A 22,172-nucleotide genomic window follows, 5' to 3' on the forward strand; every position below is an offset into this window, starting at 1 on the left:
TAGGAAATGCCAGTTTTTATCCCAGGGGATTGGTTTTTGGAAGAACCATGTCTTCTGAAGACCAGAGGGGCTGTGAGAGAGAGTATTCGAGTCAACAAGTATTAATGCCTGACATTTGTACAACATCCTGCGATTTACAGAGAGCATCCACATCCATTATCCCCTTTGATCCTCCCACAAACCCTAGGAGAAGGAGGCCTTCCTCCTGGGAATGGGAAATAAATTATTAGTAGTCCCATTTGACTCACAAGGAAACTGAGGCACAGAGAGGTTAATTGCCCTAGGTGGTAGAGCCAAGCTATAGACACAAGCACTCTTCCTCTGCATCCCACACCCTTGCACTGTGTTCTCCCCACGCTGTGTGAGGTGAGGAAAGTGCCTAACCCTCCTGAACCTCAGTTTGTCCATCTGACAAGTGGGAAAAATAACAGTACCTTCTGCCCTAGGGTTGTTGTTAGAGTTAATTGAATTAATATGTGTGATGTCTTTTTAAAAAGAAAACAGATTTAGGGGATACAAGAGCACTTTTGTTATATGAATATATTGCATAGTGATGAAAGCCGGGCATATGTGTCATGTCTTAAGACTGCGTCTAGCAGATAGTAAGTATTCAATAAATGAACGATTATTAAAGGTGGAATCTCCCAGGTGTATGCCACACCAAGTCCTAGTCTTGCTCACCCTGCTGGTCTACCGCCTGCCTATTTGCTGAGTGCCTCCTCTGCACAGGGCTCTGGGAGGAGAGAAAACTAGACAAGGTAGAGGGACTGCCTATAAGAAGTTCACCCTCTAGCAGGACAGAGAGGCATTTACACACCCCAGCCCAGTAACTAGGCACAACAAAGGCATTGAGACTGTGGGGCAGAAGGCTTTCTTCTTCTTTGGAAGAAGGATTCTGGGAAGGCTTCCTGGAGGAGGTGCTGAGGCACCTGGCTGATGTGATCCTCCAGGATGAGGACTGAGTTCCAGTAATGGAAGGATAGAGGGTGGCCTGACAGGTGTGGTCCATTCCTGGCCACAGTAAGGATTTTTTCCCCTTCTCCACCCAGCACAAAGTGGGAGGCAAATAATGGCTTGAGAGATGTCGCTTCCTGGAGCAACTTCCCCTGTTGCAAATCAGATAGCCAGGCCAGGTGTAGTAATGTAGGGTCTATGGGGTTGGAGAGAGAGGAAAGGAAACATACCAGCAGCCTCTCCCTGCCCTCTCCCGCCACAACCTTGCCGTGCCCAGCAAGCTTTCCAAAGTCAGGCTACCCTGTACGGGTGCCAGAGTCTGTGGACGGAGCCTCTCAACAAAGAGAGAGAATGGTGAGCGGGTGGAGACTGCCTTCCCCTCCCTATGCCACCACACCCCGTTGTTCCCATCCTTACCATGGGCACTCTAGGCCTTCACCCTTCAGAACTGGCTCTCAGGAAAGGCTCCAAAGAGCTGGATACCACTGAGGGAAAAGTGTCTGCAACCCCTGTGACTCCAGAGGAGTCTGTAGATCCAGGGGAACACGCACACCTACCCTTAGTCAGCCTGAGGACACTGCTTCCTTGTGGAGCCCAGAAGAGCACTCAGTCCTGCTTGCAGCTGTGGGGTCCTGAGCAAGTCAGCGAACCTCTCCAGGGCCTGTGCTCCTCACCTATGGAGGCTGGGAAGGAGCCTGCTTACTCCTGTTGCCCTAGCATAACAAGTACTGCCTGACAGCCTCAAAACTGTTCCGGTTTGGATGATAAAGTGCACAGTCTCGCTAGATTACCTGTGAAGTGGGACTAGTCACACTCTGTGTTGGGGAATCCAATGAGATAATCATGGAAATACTTTGCGCTGGCCAACTGTGATACATTCTGTTTTGGAAGGGGTTAAAATAGTATTGGATGTTTTTAAAAAGTCAGTCTTAATTTAATATCTGAAAGAGGCACTTTTGAAATAATGATAACTAGTGTGCTCTCTAATTCTGCTGGTACTTTTTCTGAACAAGCATATTCCATGCAGCCGGGCACTGTGGCTCACACCGGTATCCCAGCACTTTGGGAGGCCGAGGCGGGTGGATCACTTGAGCCGCCTGAGTTCAAGACCAGCTTGACAAACATGGCAAAACCTTGTCTCTACTAAAAAAATACAAAAATTAGCCGTGCGTGGTGGCGCATGCCTATGATCGCAGCTACTTGGGATTTGCTTGAACCTGGGAGGCAGAAGCTGCAGTAAGCTGAGATCGTGCCACTGCACTCCAGCCTGGGCAACAGAGTGAGACTCTGTCTTGAAAAACAAAAAAAAAAAGAAAAAGAAAGAAAGAAAAAGAAAAGAATATTCCATGTGTTTAGTTCAACCCTACTTGCAACTCCTTCATACTGTAGGCAAAGTTAGCGGAAGAGCCTTGGGAGACGCACAGGGGCACGCTATACATCTTGGTCTAAGAGAATATGTTGGAATCTCTATTGTATGTTTTACTATGGCCTTGCAGACAAATTCCAAAACCTGCCCAGTCCCCTCCCCAGGACTTGCTGCTGGAGCCAGGTTACACCTGTGCAAGAGAGCTGGTTGTTGAAACTTCAGAAATTTCGAGAACCAGTTGATGGCTGGTAGCTGGAAACTGGCCGTGGTGGGAGCATTTACACCACAGAAATCGGCACACATGACAAAGCAGGGCTTCCCTCCACCTCCTGGAGATCAGGCTGCTAAATATTTAGCCACACGCCACTACCGAAGGCCCACAATATTTAGCAATCTGTGACAAGAGACCGAGAAGGAGGTCCCATCTTAATCCCAGGGCTAACATGTGTGCTGCCTCATTTCATTTCCTCTCCCCACTATTTCTTTCCAGCCCTGGACCAGTGAGGCCCAGGAGCTCCCACTTTGCTGTAGGATCGTGAGGGAGGAGACTGCAGTTTGATGTAAAACATGTTTAGCTGCAGGAACTCTCCAGGGTGTAGAGGCCTGAATTAATGGCATCTGGGGTGCCCAGTGTCTGGCAGGGTGCCCTTCCCCCAGCTCTCCTGTCTGCCCAAGTGTCCACACTGTCTGAGATGTACAATGTGTGCCTGCAGGCTCATCTCCTCAAACAAATGAGCCCGGGTGTGGGTGCTTGGGCATTTCCTTTCCAACAGACCTCCTGCCAGGGATGCAAACCCCGAGAAAGGAAACAGCATCCAGCCACAACCCGACCACCGCCCGCCCTGGACCCAGGCACTAGAGAGGAGGCAGCGCTAGATGCTCAGAGCAGGGATCCTGGCTCTGGTCCCATCTCGGCCAGTGCCATGCCCACCGCCCTCCCTCCCCAATCCTCTGTCTGCCTTTCTGTAAAACAAGACAAAGGAGAAGGAGGCACTTTTACTTTCTCAACAGTCACCCCGGGAATTCCTCTTGGGGACCACGCTGTATTTATTTGGAGAAATAATATGTTGGTCTGCCTCTTGGGTTGAGGAATGAGACTCTGAGGAACATGTTAATATCACAAAATATGGTCCCTGAGCTGCCTTCTCACAGAGCCTGGGTCCTATTCACAGTGCCCTTTGGTGCGCTGTGCCTGTTGCTGGGTCTGAGTTTGTTATTTGGGAGCAGGAGCCTCGTCAAATCTAAAATGCTCTACATAATTAGTGGGCAGGAAATGGCAGATCCTGGGGGGATGTGGAGGGCCAGGGGCAGGCTTGTGAAGAGGAAGCTTGAGAGTCTGACACTTGGTGGAGACAGAGGAGATAAAAACAGACCATCGTCCGGCCGCAGTGGCTCACGCCTGTAATCCCAGCACTTTGGGAGGCCGAGGTGGGCAGATCATGAGGTCAGGAGATCGAGACCATCCTGGCTAACATGGTGAAACCCCATCTCTACTAAAAATACAAAAAAATTAGCTGGACGTGGTGGCGGGCGCCTCTAGTCCCAGCTATTTGGGAGGCTGAGGCAGGAGAATGGCATGAACCCAGGAGGCAGAGCTTGCAGTGAGCCGAGATCACGCCACTGCACTCTAGCCTGGGTGACAGAGCGAGACTCTGTCTCGGAAAACAAACAAACAAACAAACAAAAAAACCAGACCATCGAACCCAGTGGTGCCAAGACAGAGGAGGAACTTCAGCTAGGGAAGACAAAGCTCATGGGGGTTTTCTTTTAAATGTCCTATTGAAGGATAACACACAAAGACAAAGCACACAATCACACTGCCACCGTTCAATGGATCGTGGCAAAGTGAAGACGTGCAGAGCAAACTTCCAGGTCAGACACAGGACACTGCGGGATTTGCATGCCTCTCCCAGGAAACTATCTCCCCACAAAGCAACCGCCGCAGGGATTGTCTTTGCCTGCCTCTAACGTCGCAGAAACAGAATCATACAGGTGTGTTACTTCGTGTCTGGCTTCTTTCTCTCAGCGTTTTCTCTGTGAGATTCAGCCATGTTGCTGCGCTGTAGCTATAGCTTTTTTATCCTCATCCCATAGAGTATTCCACTGGCTGAGTAGCTCACGGTTTACTTACCTATTCTACCTGGAAGAGAATGTGGGTCATTCCCATTTTTGACAATTATGCATAGTGCTGCTGCTCTGAACGTTCTTTTGTTGAACACATGTACACGCTGCTGCTGGTGCGTGCTCAGGAGTGGAAGGCCTGGCTCATGGTCTGTGTATGTGCAGCTTGCAGGACAGTTTTTCTAAAGTTGCTGTGCAAGTTCACACCCCACCAGCTGTGAGGGAAAGACCCAGCTGCGGTATGCACCAACCCACACTGGGCCTTGTCTGTCTCTCTCATGATCATCTTCCTGGTGGGTCTAAGGAGGTGACTGCTGTCACCTCCATTACATTTCCAGGGAAGTCCATGGAGCTCACAGACACCCTTGGACAAGGGATTCTTTCGGGTAAGTCAAAGGGGTGCCAAGCTCAACCTTCAACTAGGCCATGGAGGGAAGGCAGAGGCTGTTCTCATGGAAGTGGGAGCAGAGGCTGAGAAGGGGTCTGACCTCTGGATTCCAGAGGGGAGTGGCTCCATGAACCCCACCCTCCATCTCCTAAGTTCCAAGGACTCCTGAAATTCCTGCCTCACACACACAGCTGGCTCTCAGGAAACTGCCCCTTGTCTCTGATTGCCCCACCCAATCTGTGGGGTGCACTCATCTCTCCATCTCCTGCCCCTCCTTGATACCCTCAATCACTGCAACCCCAGACCCAGGCCCAGGGTAGGAGGCAGTAACGGCCAAGCCCAGTGCCTGCCAGTCATCATGATGATGTGCAGCTGAAACTCCAGCGGGACCTCAGGCTGCATAAATAGAGGCACGGTGCCCAGAACAAGGAGGGGACAGACCCACTCTCCACCTCTCAGGCCCAGGACCAGACTCCCCTCTGCCTGAGAGGCACACAGACTACCCAAAAGGCACCCAAGGTGGAGCGGCCAGGAGAAGGCCTACTGACGTCACTCGAGTAGGCAGTACTTCCTGAGCTCATTCTGGGTGCCGGGCCCAGCTCCAGGTGCTAGGGACACCTCTGAACAACAGGAACCAGTACCATGCCTTCGTGGGAGATAGGGCCTGGTGATGCAGAGCTTTAAAACCCCGGGAAAAGGTTACTTCTGGAATTCCTGAGAACTGTGAAGTAATTGAAGAAGAATGGTGGAAAAGAGTGTGGCTAGCGTGCGAGGGGTGGCACAGCAGCTGGAAGTAGGAAGGTCCGGGGAAATGTCATCTCTCGGGAGGTGATATTGGGAGGGAAATACAGAGAGGAGGAGCCAGAGAGAAGAGGCTGCGGAAAGCATTCCAGACAGAAGGAACTACAACTGCAGAGGCCTGGAGGCAGGAAAAAGCTTGGAATTTTCTGGAATCTGACAGAAGGCTAAAGGGCAGGGGTGTGGGGACAGTGGTGAGGAGTGAGGAGAGAAGGTATTTAGAGGCCTGATTGGGCAGAGCCTCAAAGGCTGCCTTAAGAGGTTAAATTTCATTCTAAGGTCAACAGAAAGCCTCTGAAGGAAACATTTAGAAAAGGTGTGGCAGACACCCGGCACCCTGGCCTTGCTATCTCAGCTGCATCCTGGTAGGCCTCATGCTGACGGGGTCCATCCTCGGGACACCTGCACATCCTCAGGGCGTGTTCAGCCTCAGGGCTTTCTCTGACACCTGGGGAGCCCCTGCACATGCACGGGAGCTTAGTCCCCAAATGCAGAGGAATAAGCTCCTGCACAGCCACCCTCAAACACAGGACCAAGCCCATGGATAAACGCTCCAGTGCCCATGCTGCTTCAGGGGCAACCCTGGAGGCCTTCTGCATGTTTCTTGAGAGACCTGGCAGAAGCAAGCCCCCCAGCTCATGGCGGCATCTTCAATAACACACTCTTCCATCAGCTCCTCCTCCTTCCCCTTCTCACACTCCAGATACTTCCATGATACCTCCCAGGATCACTGCCCAGCTCAGCCACCTGCATCCAAACCCCTGCCACGGTCTCTTCTTGACGGGAGGCCATGGCGCCATCCCACTGATGCTCTTGTTGATGCAGGGTGAGCAGTGCGTAGGAGGGGGAAGGTGGGAAGCCCAGAGGCCAGTCAGGGGCTCCCCCGGTCGTGCAGGGAGAAATGGGGTGGCCTGGATCACAGTAGTGGAGGCGGAGGTGGAATGGAGATTGCATCCAGGCTGTGTTTTAAAGACCGTACTTGGTGATGGTTTGGATGTGCTCAACCAACAAGACTTTGAGGATCCAGGACTGTTTTGCTTGAGCAAGTGGAGATTCAGGTAGCACTTACTGCCTGCACCCTCCACCCCAGCCACAGTGTGAAAGATTGTCCTGGAGAAGAGACTCGACCATAGGCAGACAGGCCATAGGCTTCAGCAGTGAGGACAGGGGACAGGCAGGTAATGAGTGTCAAGCTTATGCCAAGCACACACTCATCTGCCTGTCCCCAGCCTCATGTGGTCCCTGGGTGCCTGACTGCAAGGTGCTTAGTGACACACCAGGTCTCAAAGGCTTAGAATAAGAAGAGAATGAGAAATATCTCATTAATGCTTTTTTACATTAAATATATTTTGAAATAATATATTAGATATATTAGATTAAATGTATGTATTATTAGAAATTAATTTTACCTGTTTGTTTCTTTTCACTTCTTTAATGGGGCCCCTGGACAATATAACACTATGCATGTGCCTTACATCTGAGGCCCACATCCTATTTCTATTGGCTGGAGCTGGGCTAGAGGTGTGCGTCCACTGAACACTTAGGCCACACGACATCATGTGAGGAGACTGCTCCTGCCCATTTCCAAGCAGCAAGGCTGAAGTTCAGAGAAAGCAAAGCTCCGAAGTCCAAGCTTCTTTCTACACTGCGTGCCCTTTAAGGGGCAGTGGCTTTTTATACTAGAGTTTCTACACTGCCAGGGTAAGGGCTCAAGCACCAGACAGAGGAGGCAAGTTTGGGGTAATTGACCTTGAAGTTCACATCCAGCCCTGACACTGTGCTTGGGCGTCGGTGGAGGGAGGAAAGGACCCTTCTCCCCTCCCCCATCACTCTCCAGGGGCCTCCTGACTCCGGGACGACTAATGGTTCCTCAGCCCCACCTTCCCACCCACTGGACTCCACCCGCCCTCTTCCCACTGTATCAATCCCCTGAGTAATTTATGAGAGCCATCAAAGTTCATTAATGCCGTAGTTACGAAGCCATCCCAATGTAATTATGGTGTAATTGGATTATAACTTAGGTAATTTCTGACAAAGCACCTAATACTTATGCAAGAAAGCCAGGGATTTTTGCCGAGTGATTGATGGGGGTGTCAGGGCCAGGTGGGGAGGTTAGGGGCTGTGTATGAGGTTGGGGAGGCTCCCTGGGAGGAAATCACAGCTTTCAGGCTGAGGCTTCCTGTCTGAGCTGGAGGGGAGAAAGGCAGGTGTGTGGGGGCTCCTCACCCTCAGCCTCAGGCCTTCCCTCAAGATGGGACTGGTTTGGGCCCACCTGCAGCCTCCTTCCTCCCGACTCCTGTTAGCTCTGCCTCCACCTTCAGTCTAGTTTGCAGCAGCTTTAGTCCCACCCAACACCATTGTGACCTGTTTATTCAAACTCAACTGCCAAGTCACCTTCCCCACCCAGCCCTGCTCTGGCCTGTTCCATGAGCGAGGCCCTATTTGGTATGGCATGACTCTGCCTGCCAGCTGCTCCAGGGCCACAAGTGGTTGAACAGTCAGTTAGCGACAGGAAGAAAAGTGGTCAGCCAGACGCAGAGAAGCAAACACAAGGTGGATGTGGCTGAGCTGTAATTCTTAAACTCTTGCTGAAGGTGTTACCAGAAAGAGGCCTGATCCAGACCCCAAGAGAGGGTTCTTGGATCTCCCACAAGAAAGAATTCTGGGCGGGTCCATACAGTAAACTAAAAGCAAATTTATTAGGAAAGTAAATGAATAAAAGAATGGCTACTCCATAAGCCCTCAGGGCTACTGGTTACTCATTTTTATGGTTATTTCTTGATTATATGCTAAACAAAGGGTGGATTATTCATGAGTTTTCAGGGAAAGGAGTGGGCAATTCCTGGAACTGAGGGTTTCTCCCCTTCTTAGACCATGTAGGGTAACTTCCTGACGTTGCCATGGCATTTGGAAAATGTCATGGTGCTGGTGGGAGTGTACCAGTGAGGACGACTTGAGATCATTCTTGTCGCCATCTTGGTTTTGGTAGGATTTAGCCGGCTTCTTTACTCCAACCTGTTTTATCAGCAAGATCTTTATGACCTGTATCTTATGTCGACCCCCTTTCTCAACCTGTGACTTAGAATGCTAACTTACTGGGAATGAAGCCCAGCAGGTTTTAGCCTTATTTTACCCAGGCCCTATTCAAGATGGAGTTGCTCTGGTTTAAACGCCTCTGACAAAAAGGTGACCCAGGCCCTCCACTGCCTGGGACCAACAGCCTTCTAGACCCCCATGTGCCCAACTGCTTTATGCTAAGAGCTTTAAGCACAGCCAGAGCAGCCTTCACAACCTGACTCATGCAGGCCACTGCCAGCCTATATGATCTGACAACACTAAAACTTCTGGGAGCCTCAGTTTCCTTGTTAAAGGGAATAATACTACCAGGATGCCTGGTATGGTTTGGATCTGTGTCCCCACCCAAATCTCATGTCCAAATGTAATCCCCAATGCTGGAGGTAGGGCCTGGTGGGAGGTGATGCGATCATGGAGGCAATTTCTCATGAATGGTTTAGCACCATCCTTCTTGGTGTTGACATGAGTTCTCATAAGATCTGGTTGTTTAAAAGTGTGTAGCACCTTCTCCCTCACTCTGTCTTGCTCCTGCTCTCACCATGTGAGACACCTTACTCCCCTTTTGCCTCCCACCATGATTGGAAAGCTTCCTGAGGCCTCCCCAGAAGCAGAAGCTGCTACGCTTCCTGGACAGCCTGCAGAACCATGTGCCAATTACACCTCTTTTCTTTATAAATTACCCAATCTCAGGTACTTCCTTATAGCAATGCAAGAATGGACTAATATAATGCCTTGTAGAGTTTGTGGTTGTAAGCAACAGAAAGCACCTCTAGCTAACTTAAGCAAAACAGGATCTCCTAAAAGCCTACAGGGAAATTTGGATGATCAACAGATTTCCAAGAAAATGTAAGAAACAGAAACCAGCAAACTAGCAATGACCTTGTGCCAGACAGTGTGCATTCACTGCCACCACCCACTACCTAGGAAGTGTCCTAGGAGGATGGAGAGTGGCGGGACACAGAAGGAAGGGCAAGAGCTCCTTGGATGGGCCCCTCTACCAAGGCCATAGCTTCCACTGTGCGGCCGCTCCTACAGCTTCTCTCTACGGAGGTGTGGCCACGCCTTCACTTTGCCCCTCAGGTTGGGGTGGTGAGAGCTCCCACTGTTAGCCTCAGGGTACCGTATCACCCTTGATGGTTTTCCTTAGCCCTGCTCATACACTAATTCACTGTCCTCATTGAATGCTCCTCCAATAGCCCCTAGGAGTGTGTCACATGTTTCCTGCTGGAACCCCAACACACAAAGGCTCCTACCAATGCTGTGATATCACCTCTACCCACTTCCGTCCATCCCAGTTTCACCTCCTGGGTATCCAAAGTCCTGGGAGGGTGTCTGATACCGGCTCACCTCCTGAGTGTCCCTAGGGTGGGAAGAGGAAAGATCTGCCCCCGCTTAGTATCTGACAATGAATACCTGGAATTGCCCTTCTCCCAAGGACTTGACATAATAAGGATGGGCTGGTGTCCCAGAGGGCCACCAGGAAGGGGGTTAGATGGCGAGCATTAAAACCCGCTCCTTTGTATTCTTTGCAATGGTAAACTAGTGTGTAGAAAATGCTTAGCTGGTGCCTGGTGCACAGTCCGTGATCCCAGTAAATGATAGCTGCTGTTATTTGGCTTGTTCAGGTGGAATCCTGAACAAGGTTTACCTTGATATCCTCAGATAAACTTTGTCCCTTGTGGCAGCCTAAGCAAGTCTCTGTCCCTTGCCACCCTGAGGCCCCGGCAGGCTCACTTTACGGCCTCTTCTCACCACATGCCATTGGCCCAGCACATGTGAGGAAGACGAGAGGCCTGTCTGTGTGCAGTATCCTCCCTTTGTCTGGGTGTGGGCCACTTCTCAAGATGTTCTCCCATTTCACAAGCATTGATTGAGTGACTTCTGTGTACCAGGCTCTGTCCTGGGCACTAGGATAGGGCAGAGAGCAGGACTAACAGAGCTCCAGCCTGCAAACCAACAGACACTGGACATGTGGTCAGAGGAGGATGCCTGACTTGGGAGGATGTCTGCCCTGTGACCTGAAGGATGACTAAGAATTCAGGGCATGTCTGATGGCCCAAGTCATCCCGTTCTGAAGGTGTGTATTTCTCCAGCATTTCCTTTCTACTGTGTGCCCATCCTGTGCACACGGGTGGGGCCAAAAACTGTCCCAAACTCTGTTCCCAGCTGCTCATAATGGAGCCAGCTGAAGCCTGCTGACAGGGAGGGAGAAGCTAAGAGGATAGAACATGTCTTTGGGCTTCCTGGAGGAGTCTGAGGTTTGAAAGGTGATGAGAAGGGATTGGGGCAAAAACATTGCACTTGATGCTGCCTGAGCCACCAGCCATTCCCTGTGACTGGGGGAATTCCCTGTGGGTTCTAGGAGCAAGATCTGGGAAGGACTCTGGGGTGCTGGCCCGGCAAGCGGCTGTCAGAGGCTGGGCACAGGCTTGACCAGCACTGCCTGTGCCACAGGCTGGAGTCCAGTAGACACTGCCTGGAACATGCCATGCCAAAGTTTGGTTTGTGTTCTCTCTGAGTGCAGCACAGACCTAATCTTTGTCGCGTGTGCATCTGCCGTGAATGTATGTTAGCTCCAGCCAGGCTTGTACAACCAGAAAATTTCTAGGTTTCACTTTCAGTCCAGTCTTTAGTATGTTTTCTGATAGGTTCAAGTTATTTTCTCTCGCTAAAAATAATGTGCTTGGAAACTGTTCTATTTAGGGCAGAGCCTCCATGTGTAGTGTTTATGCCTGTTATATTTAGCTAAGGCATGTCAGGATTTGAGTCGACATGACATGTTCCCTCAAGGCAGAGCCTGAGGCAGGGATTCGCACAGGATTTTCCGAAGGAGGAGCTTCTTCAGTAAAGCCCTCACGGGAGGAAGGTGGGGGAGCAGGATAGAACGGGAAGGGAAGGTCTTAGGGAAGGCCTGGCCTTGACCTGACGCACTGGGAGCCTTTAGAGAGTAAATCATGGCACCATGAAGTTGTTCTGTTTACTGAAGGGGCCAAGTAGGAGGCGCTGACAGCAGGAGAGACTGTCACCTTCGGCTGTCTGTGGGCAGCAGCTCTGGCCCCCAGGGAAGTCACTGGAGTTGTAAGCACTGGTCATCCAGCAGCAACTGGGGAAGGGGCCCGTTTTCAGGCAAAGGGAGCCCTGGGTGAGGCCCAACAGCACCTTCTGCAGCATTTTCTCACCACACTGAGCCACTTTTATTATTTTCTTCCCATACACCTGAAAGATTGTATCAGTCTCTGCCTCTGCAGCTTTCCCCCAAAACAATTCCAGCCTCTATCTAGCCTGGAGCCGCACAGAGCAAAAGCATACAAAGCATGTGGAGAGGGAATGATGAATAGAAAATATGAGTGCACAGGACTGCTCCCTGAGTGCCCCCCAAGTACGTGACTCTGTTGGCTTGACGTCCCTCCCTCCGCTGAGGGGCTGGTGGGGATGACCAGAGGGCCAGGGGGCAGAGCTAGGCCTGGGGGTTCAGCCCAACTCAGTGACCACAGGATTCAGAGCAGGCCACCTCCCCTCAGTGGGGCTCACTTCCCTCCCTCAGAGAGTGGGTAAAAATTTCCCCAGCCCTGCCAGGAGGTGCCTGTGGGGTAATGGAGGAAGCAAAGACGCAGAGAGGAGGTGTGACTGGCCCATCCTCCATTGCAAGGAGGTGGAAGGAGAGGACAGGGCAGGCCCAGCCTCAGCCTGACCCAAGTTCTCCACAGGTGGCAGGCAGGCAGCCCCCCTGCAGCCCTGAGACTCCCTAAGGAGTCAGATAAAGTCCATAATAGGTGCTGAGGGCCTGTTGCCTTCTGGCTCGGCCTTGGCCCTGGAGCCACACCTGGTGCACTCTCCGCATCGGGCCACTCCTCTGGTCCTGCAGGGGCTGGGGAGGCAGGGATGCTGGGAACACCCTAGACAGCCCCAGCCACAGCATCACCCACAGCTGCATTCTCCCTCTGTGAGTAGGCAATGCTAAGCCCAGCCCCAGGCAGAGATGACCCAAAGGGATAGAAGGGCAGGCCTGAGGCTGGCGGTGGGGGGGCAGGCGCACCCATATTCCTGTGCGCTGCAGCGTGTGAGACGCTGCACTGGCTGCAGAGTGACAGGAAAGAATGCCACATCTCATGGGGCCCTCACAGAGTCCTAAGTTTAATTAGGGAATAAAAATACCTATTACTCTCAGTATCTGTACAGCTCTGTACAGTTTGCCAAGATCTTTCGTGCATGCACACACAATCCTTGAACGTCATTTGTGCAACATTTGGTATCTTTCAACACCATTCCAGTGGAGGCTTCATCCCCATTTCACAGATGAGGGAAAGAGGTCTGGAGCTCCAAGGTCACCCCGTTAATAAAGAGCACAGCCCAGACTCCGAATCAGACCTTCAGACATTAAATTCCCATGCTTTCTGCTGAGCCATACTGAAAGACGAATTAATGAGGCTGATGTCTTGGAGGCAATGAAACAATATCATAAATAACTTCAGGGGCCCTGGGCTTTGCTTTTTAATAATTGTTTTAGCAAAGTCAGAGGCATATAGAACATGCTGTTTTGCAGCCTGCTTTTTTTTTCTTCCTTAACAATATCTTGTGAACATTTCCCCATGTCATTAAATATTCTTTTACTGGGCCATCATTTTTAATGGCTGCATGGTATTCCATCACATGGATGCCCCATAATTTATTTAACCAATCTCTGTGTTGGACCGTTAAGCTACTTCCAGTTTTTTGCCCTCATAAACAAGGCTGTGATGAGCATCCTTGTGCATACATCTTTGCACCCATTTCAAATTGCATCCTGAGGGTCAAAAGGATGCATTCTTTTTAAAAAGTATGCATTATTTTGATATCTATTACCACATTTCCTGAGGTTGTTCATTTTCCCTTGTCCTCAAAGTGGTAAAAAAAAAATTTTAATTTTAAACTACTCAAAATGTTAAAAATTGTATCATTGTCCCCAGTCAGTCAGGTAATCAGTTGTGTGACTTTAACAGGTCACCTGGCTTCTCTGATCCTCCGTAAATTCATGTATCAAATGAGGGCCAGGCAAGCGGGTCCCTACATCTCCTTCTGCTCATAGAGCTCTGGGAGAGCCCCAGACTGCTCAGGTTACAGCACTCAGAGGACAGAGAAAGTGCTGAGGGTTTCCTGGGGGGAAGAGGGGCCTGTACTACCACTGGAAGATACATAAGGATTAGGAATGGGCATAGAGGGAAAAGTGAGTCTGGGTGGAGTCCTCGCAGCCTCTGCTCTGCCGAGCTTAGAGATGGGCCTCTTGGTTAGCCAGGGCTGCCAGATGTCTGCTCTAGTGTCTTCCTGGTCCCAGTAATTTAGCACAGGGGCAGGAGAAGCGTTAGGGACATTTGTACATCACAGACTGTTGTCTGGAACAACATAAGGACTTCTACTGGCTTCCCTTGCTGCCCTTTAAGGGAGTATAACACCATCATTGGGAGCATGTCATTGGCTCCCACAAATAAGGATCCTGTCCCCACATGGGGGGCAGAACCAGGTATCACCAGGTGTAATTTTCTGGTTCTGATAAGTGGGATTTTGGCCAGGTGATACCGCCTCATTATTCCTCAGTTTCCAAGCTGAAGAGCAGAAGCAGTGATAGCGACCACATTCATTCATGGACCCACTCATTAGTGGATCAAATGAGTACCTCCTGTGGCTGAGCACTGTGCTAAATGCCAGGCACTCCTTCCACCTGCACAGAGACAGTGAGCTGGCATGGAGCTTACCCTCTGAGGGAGGCAGGCATTAAAGAAACCATTACTAAATAAATATATACATGCAAACAGATTTCCATGGGGCTCTGAGGAAGCACGAGAGCTATCGGAACGTGAGAGGGGCAGTGGGAACTGATCTGGCCTGTAGAGAGGGGTCGGGAAAAGTGTCCAAGAAAAAATGACATTTACAACGAGAGATAAAGGATAAAGAGTGAAGGGATGAAGTGTCGGGAAATGGAATAGCATGGGAAGTGCACAGTGGCAGGAGGAAGGATGAGGCCATTGGGAGCCTCCAATGGCAGAGTAGCTGGAGCACGTGCCACCGGGAGGGCGAGCCCCGAGGAACAGAGAGGCTGGCAGGGGCCCCTCCAGGCAAGGCCTCCACCTGAGTCTGGGAAGGTAGTCCTGGAGGGCTGCCAGCAGGGATGGGTGCCCCAGCCAGTGGTGCTCAGGGTAGGGAAGGGGCAAGAAGAAATAGACGCAGAGGAATGGAAGCCGGGGACTGAACTCTGTGGCACTCGCCTGCTGGGGTGGGCACCCAGGGTTGGGTTACTACAGGTGACAAGTGTGGAGGCTCCTCCTTCCTGAAAGCCACAGGAGCTGGGGACCCGGGAGGCTGCGGAGGAGGTCAGCCTTTGATTTTCTCATCATTCAGCTTGTGGCAGGGGCGGGAGGTGGTGGCAGTGGTGACATGTAGGCCTGTCATGCCACCGCCTGTTGCCTAGAGACCTTTCTTGTAGAATAAGACTTCACCCCTGACCTCGGCCAGATAGTGCACACACAGAAACACACACACACACTCACACGCACAAAGGGCAGCTTTGGGAAAATTGGCACTGGAGGCCAGAGGACTTTCCAGCCAGCCCAAGCAGAAAAAGATAACCTCCATCCCACCTGTCAAGTTCTGACCTGAGGGGGACACTTAGGTGCAGCGCAGGAGCCTGGACGATGTGCCGGACCCCAAGCTGCTACTTCCACCAACGTCCTCAACTCTCACCATGCTGGGATGATTAGGCACCACAATGTGGCAGAAGGGGAAACTGAGGCTGGGGAGTGCAGCTTACCCATGGTCATGTAGCTAGCAGGTGGAGAAGGTGGCTTCAACTCAAACTTGTCAGCCGCTCCACCCAGTGCTCCTTAGGTTAAGCCCAGGTGCTGGTGGGATACACAAAAAAAGCTTAGATTCACACAAGAGGGGTGAAAGCAGGCAGCCTGGTCTGGAGCTAAAAATACTGGGCTTGGAACTGACGGAGCTGCCCTCCCCTCCCCAGTGATTCACTCGCTGACCTCGGTTAATCAGACACAGCAGCTCTCTGCCTCAGTTTACCCATTTGGATGTCAAATGTCACACTCACAAAGAGGGGTGAGGACCATGGAGAAGTGTGTTTCGGAGGAAAACAAAAGTGCGGTACAAGCCACGAATGGTGTCGTTGGCCTCGTTATTAATGTCATTAATAATAATACCAGTAATAAATCGCCAGGCTGCTGAAAAGTGCGCTAAGTAGAGGGGTGACGACTCATTTCCCTCACACTTGTCTGGCACTCTGGGCTCCTTATGGTCTCCTCCCATCCATCATCCCTGCAGTCATCCTGAGGCCCACCCCGCAGGGTGGCCAGGCACAGACTGCGGGATGCGCGGTCTCCCGAGATCAGCCTGTGCTGCCCCCTGTGAACAGATGGGGACCTGAGGCCAGGGAGCAGAGGACTCACCAGGGTCCCCCAGCCAGGGGAAGAGGGACTGGGACGTGGGCCCAGCCTTCAGATTCTGATGCAGCCCCTCCAGCTCCCCCTCCACACACCCCCCTCCCACCGCACCCCAGAAGAATTGGCACCTTCAGCAAAGCAGTGGAGCGCCTGCAGCGAGGCCTCAGGCCTCAGAGCAGAGCAGCAGGTGAGGAGACAGGCAAGGCTCTTCAAAAGGCTCAGAGGAGGGGCTTCATCTCTTGGCTCTCTCTTTCCCACCTGCTTCTCCTTCCCCACGTGGAAGAGGCCCTGAGCTTGGTGGGAAGATGCAGAGAAATGACAGCCGGCCTCCCAACTCCTCATGCATTCCTCAGAGTCTTCTTATGGCTCTGCCTCAATTTCCCCACCTTGGCAATGGGTCCAGGGACCTTGCTCCCTCAGGGAAGGAACAACCATCAAAGGAATCCCAGGCTGAGCATTGAATGGGACACTGCAGGGAAGTGAAGGCTGCCCACGGTCCCTCCTCCTGGCTCAGGGAGGCTGCAGTCCTGGGTGGGAGGGGCCTTGTCCGGCTCCTCTGGTAAGTGGCCTCCTGGGGGGCCACTAGGTGCTTCAGGCTCGTGTGTCCCCCTGGTCTGGAAAAGGAGGTTTGAACAGAGAAGCTCTTGTCCCCACCTAGGGCTTCTCCCTCATATGGGCCACCTTCCTCCACTCAGTCTTATTTTCCCCTTCCCTCCCCTCTCTCCCCATTTCTGAGTTTAGACTTTGTGGGTACCCCTCTCTGAATCCAGCACCCCCACATACATACATAGACACACAAGTTTTTCTCCCACACACTGCCCCTTTTGGAGGCCTTCGGTGGTTTCCCAGGGCCCTAAGGACAAAAGCCTAAACTCCCAGACCTATGTTCAAGACCTCTGTGATCAGTGATCATGCCCCAACCACTAACTGCTGCTGCTCCGCGGAATCCAGCCCTCTGGTCAAGAGGGAACACCTGCTCTTCTCCAAGTACCTGTTTCCCCGCCTCCACTCCTTGCCCTGCAGTCCCCTTCCTAGAAGCCCCTCCCTCCACCTCTGTGGACTCAAGTCTTTCCCAAGCCCTTCAAAGGCCACATCCTCCAGACTCGCTGGTTCTCCACACAGAGAGGCCATCCCTACACCATGAGCCCCCAAGGCTCTGTTCCTCCTCTCTGGCGGCACCTCCATATTCAACCAGAGTTCTGCTGAGTGTGTCTGCCATTCCCCCTCCACACACATACATCCCCCCTAGGCCCTTGAGAGAAGAAATCTTATCCAGCCCAGGGAGTGTCATTCAGCAACTCACATACCAAAGGGATTCAACAACTCTCTGTTGCATCAAAATTGCATTAAACCATTCCAAACCCAGAAATGCCACTCCTGGATATACACCCAATGGAAACGCATGCATATGGTCTTCAAAATATATGTACTAGAATGTTCAGAGCAACACTATGCATAATAGCTAAGAACTGGAAATAAGTCCTGTCAATAGACATGAGAGTGGATAAATTGTGGAATACTATGCAGCAGTGAAAATGAGCTGCTGCTGCCCACATCACACATGAGTCACACAGACAGTGTTGGAGGAAAGAAAGAGACATAGGAGAGAACATACTACAGTTTATGATTCCAATTATAGAAAGTTCTAAATCAGACTAAACTAACATAAGGTGATAGAAGTCAGAATAGCGGCTTATTTTATGGGGAGGGAAACATCAGGGATATGCAGGAGGGAAACCTGGGGTGCTGGAAATGTGCAATTTCTTCAGTAGGGTGGTGGTTTTAAAACACAGGATTGAATGCCCCTGTGTGATATCACACAAATCACCTGACCTCTGAAGTTTTCATTTTTCCCAATGTAAAAGGGCCAGAATGCCCACTCCCAACTTCTTCCAGCTATCCAAAGACTATGTGAGAATGCACTTGAGGGCTGGGAAGATATAGTGTCCCAAAGCCTGAAAAGTTTGCAGGAAAACCGCCACCTTTCTCCACAGCTGCAATGGCTCCCAACATACAAACCAGGTTACCTTGACATTGTTCTGGGTAGGCAGCTAGCGCAGCTTTGTCTGGCCTCACATGGGCAGATATTTGCCTGGAAAATGACCTAGTGGCCTGGGGTACTAGGTGCAGCTGCTCCTGCTCTCTGACTTCAGTGGTATACTGAAAATTGTTTAACAAGTGGCATGGTGGTGGGGGTGGGGAGTGAAAATGCCCTGGTTTGTAGTGTTTGCCAGTTCCCATGGTGTAAATATTCTCACCGTGGATAATTTCAAGCTACCGACGTGACATTACTGAGCATGTTGTGGGGAAGAGATGTGCATACCTGGTCCTTGTGAACTGGTGTAAGGCAGCTCCAATATACCACTGGGTTAATCCTCCTAAAGCACAGCTTCCTGGGTCCAGTGTTGGAGGCAGGAGCCAGGGGTCTGAGGATGTGAGCCATGCAGAAGACTTGGTCTATGAGAGGGTCCTCCTTGGCATTCCCCTTTCAGAAAGGCCACTTCTCTCTGCCAAATCGTATTCTAATCTGGGTCCAGCCTTTTTCCCTCTTACTGCAGCCTCACTCCAATCCCTCTCCAACCCCTGTAAGTAATCTCTCACCAAAGTCCTTTGGCTCCTCTGAAGCTCTCACATCCCTCCTCTCCTCATCTGCCTTCACAGTCCCAGTCCCTCCCGCGCCGTCTTCCATCTGACCTGCCCATGCAGCCTCTGCTCTGCCCCTGTCTCCTGCTCCCCAGCAGCCTCTCTTTTACAGTAAAGTCATAGTGATCTTTATAAAACAGACTTCATTGTAGCATGCCCTCCCTTGAAAACACATCGTGGCTTCCCACTTTCTACGCAAGGGCCAAAAGCTTGTCAGCCTGGCATTTTTGATGGTCCTAGCTCAGGCATTCCCTACCCCTGGAGTGTCCGCACACTCTCCTACAACCCTGTGCAAACAGTCCCTGTATTAAAGGACTCCTCGAAGCCTGTTTTCTGCTGGGATCCTGACAGATGTGAGGAGGAAGACCTATTTACCCACTGGATCTATCCCACATGGAACAGGCTGCTTCAAGAGGAGTGAGCTCCCTGTTTCTAGAGCTGATCAAGCAGAGCCTTGTCTGACATGTTGTTGGAGAGATTTCAGCATTAACTGGGGCCTCAGTTAGAAGACCTTTATGGTCCCCAGCCACCTGAGAGCCCCCGCTCTTGTGCCTGCCTCGCCAAAAAGCATCTGGCCTCAGTGCCTCTGTGGCTGTGCTTTGGTGACTCATCATAGTCAGCAGTCATCACCCTGGGCCAGGTCCTGTCACAGCCTCTTACCATCAGCTTCGGGCTTACACCCCAGGCACCGAGAAACACAGGGTAGAAGGGATTCTTCCCTTCCCCACTTTGCCTCCTCCTTTACTTCCAATCCAGCAGCAGATAAGGTGGTAGAGGGGATACTGGGGGAGAAAAAAAGTGGAGAGGAGAACAGCCCCCAAGTAAGGACAGGAGACCCAGGATGGAGAATGTTATTTTAAAGATGGGGAAACTGAGTCCCAGAGTGACAGCACATGCCCCACAATTCTACAGGAACATTGGTGCTGCCCTTTCCTGGCACCAGCCAAAGACCCCATCGTCTCCCCGCTGCTTCGTTGGTGTCATTGTGGCACTGTGTTTGGGGGATAACAATATGTCACTCCTGCTTATGCATCAGAGGTGAAAGTAAACACAAGGAATCTAAACTGTAGTTTCTCCCCTCTACCCTTTCTCCCCAAGTGACAAGGCTTTTGAGCAATGGAGAGAGGCAGTCCCCCCAGTCCTGAAACACAGGTTTGAGCTCAGCCCCACCATTCCAGCTGTGTGCTCCTGAGAAAGTCACTCAAATTCTGCCCCCTGAGCTTTCTCAGCTGTAAGAAGATGCTTACAATGTCGAAGATGATATATTTTAATATATTTGAATGCACCTTGCACAGTGCGTGGCTCTTGGTAGATGCTCACCCATGGCCATTTCCTTTCATGTTAGTCAACTTTATTGAAGTATAATCTACGTCTAAGCAAGGGCATCCATTTTAAGTGGGCAGCTCATGAGTCTAACAGAGGTCAAAATCACAGCCAAGAGGTAAAATGTTTCCCTCAGCCCCCAAATTTCCTCCTGCCTCTTTGAAATCCTCCTGACTTTGGCCACAGGTGACCACTCATCTGCTTTAGATTTATTGTTGCCTATTCTAGAATTTCATATAAATGGAATCTAACATGTGTACCCTTTGGGGTTTGGCTTCTTTCATTCAGCATAATGATTTTTTAGATTTATCTGTGTTGTCATATATATCAATCCACTCCTTTTCATTGCTGAGTAGTATTCCATTATATGAATATATAGAATGAACCTTACCCATTTTATTGTTTCTAGTTTCAGTGACTAGAAATAAAGCTGATGTAAAAATTCATATGCAGGTCTTTTCATGAACATGTTTTCATTTTTCTTCGATAAATATTTAGGAGTAGGATTGTTGGATTATATGACAAGTTATTTAACATTATTTTAAAAAGCTGTATCTGCTTTCTAAAGTATTTGTACACTTTTGCATCCCTACTAGCAATATGAGAATTCCAGTTACTCTGCATCCTCTCCAACTTTTGTTGTTTTAAAATTAGCTGTTTTAATAAGTGTATAGTGGGATTTCACTGCAGTTTAATTTTCATTTCCCTAGTAACGAATGATGTTAAACATCTTTTACTTATGTATTTGCCATCTGTGTCCCTTCTTTAGTGAACGTCCAAATATTTTGCCCATTTTAAAAACTGTTGTTTTCTTTCTAATTATTGAGTTGTGAAGTTTCTTTATATATTTTATATGCAAGTTCTTTATCATTTACAGATGTTTTCTCCAAATCTACAGCTATCTTTTCACTTTCTTACTAGTCTTTCCAAGATGAGAAGTTTAATATTTCATGAATTCCAATTTAATCTAAATGTTCTCTTATTGTTTGTGCTTTCTGTGTCTAATCTAATAAATCTTTGCCTAACCCAAGGTCATAAAGATTTTCTCCTATATTATCTTCTAGTAATTTTTTAGTTTTACATATTGCATTTAGGTCTATGATCCATTTGGAATTAATTTTTGTGTATGGTGTGAGGTAGGACTCAGCGTTTCATTTTTGCTTATGGATGACCAATTGTTCCAGCATAATTTATTGAAAAGATGATCTTTTCTCCATTGAATCACCTGGCACTTTTGTCAAAAATTAATTGGCCACATATGTTTGGGTCTAATACTGGTCTCTATTTTTTTCATCTACCTATTTGTCATGATTGTGGTGATTATTTGGCAAGTTTGAAAATGGTAGTATGAGTTGTCCAACTTTGTTCTTTTTAAAAATAGTTTTGGCTATTTCAAGTTCTTTTATTTCCATATACATTTTGGAATCACCCTGTCAATATTTATAAGAAAGTATGCTGGAATTTTTATTAGGATTACATGAAACCTATAAATAATATGGGAAAAATTAACTGCTTAACCATATTCAGTCTTCTGATCTATAAACAATATTTTATATCTCTCCATTTATTTAGATCTTCTTTGATTTCTCTCATCAATTTTGTAGTTTTTAGCACACAAATCTTACACATATTTTGTTGGATTGATCCCCAAGCAGTTCACATTTTCATGCTATTGTAAATGGATTTTTTAAAATTACAATTTCTAATTGTTCATTGCTAGTACACAGAAATACAATTAAATTTTGTATATTACCCTTGTTTCCTGAAACCTTGCCAAATTCATGTGTTCTAGTAGTTTTTTGGTACATTTTGTTGGGATTTTATATGTAGACAATTATTTCATCTCCAAATAAAGACAGTTCTTTACGTTCCTTTCCAATCTGGGTACTTTTAGTTCTTTTTCTTGCCGTATTGCACTGGCGAGTCTTCCAATACAATGTTAAATAGGAATCGTGTGAGTGGACATTCTTGTCTTGTCCTGATCTTATGGGGAAAGCATCAGTTTCTCATTATTAATTATATTACATCCTTATCAGGTTGAAGAAATTCTCTTCTATTCCTAGGTTGCTAAGAATATTTATCA

General features: G+C 49.4%; 1 long non-coding RNA gene across 9 annotated transcripts in view; it reads right to left on the reverse strand.

Moving 5' to 3' along the window:
- Positions 1 to 22,172, reverse strand: part of LOC129048279 (uncharacterized) — a 52,660-nt gene that overhangs the window by 27,106 nt on the left and 3,382 nt on the right. For 3 of the 9 annotated variants that reach the window (XR_010141556.1, XR_010141560.1, XR_010141559.1), the window contains one exon: positions 15,484 to 15,574. This is a non-coding gene — a long non-coding RNA (uncharacterized LOC129048279). Of the gene's footprint in view, positions 1 to 4,451; positions 4,890 to 7,853; positions 7,966 to 15,483; positions 15,575 to 16,251; positions 16,883 to 22,172 lie in introns of those variants that run through there. The other 6 variants (XR_008510496.2, XR_010141553.1, XR_010141554.1 and 3 more) reach the window with 4 other exon arrangements.

Source organism: Pongo abelii, chromosome 8 (genome assembly GCF_028885655.2).
Source record: "Pongo abelii isolate AG06213 chromosome 8, NHGRI_mPonAbe1-v2.0_pri, whole genome shotgun sequence".
Lineage (NCBI taxonomy): Eukaryota > Metazoa > Chordata > Mammalia > Primates > Hominidae > Pongo > Pongo abelii.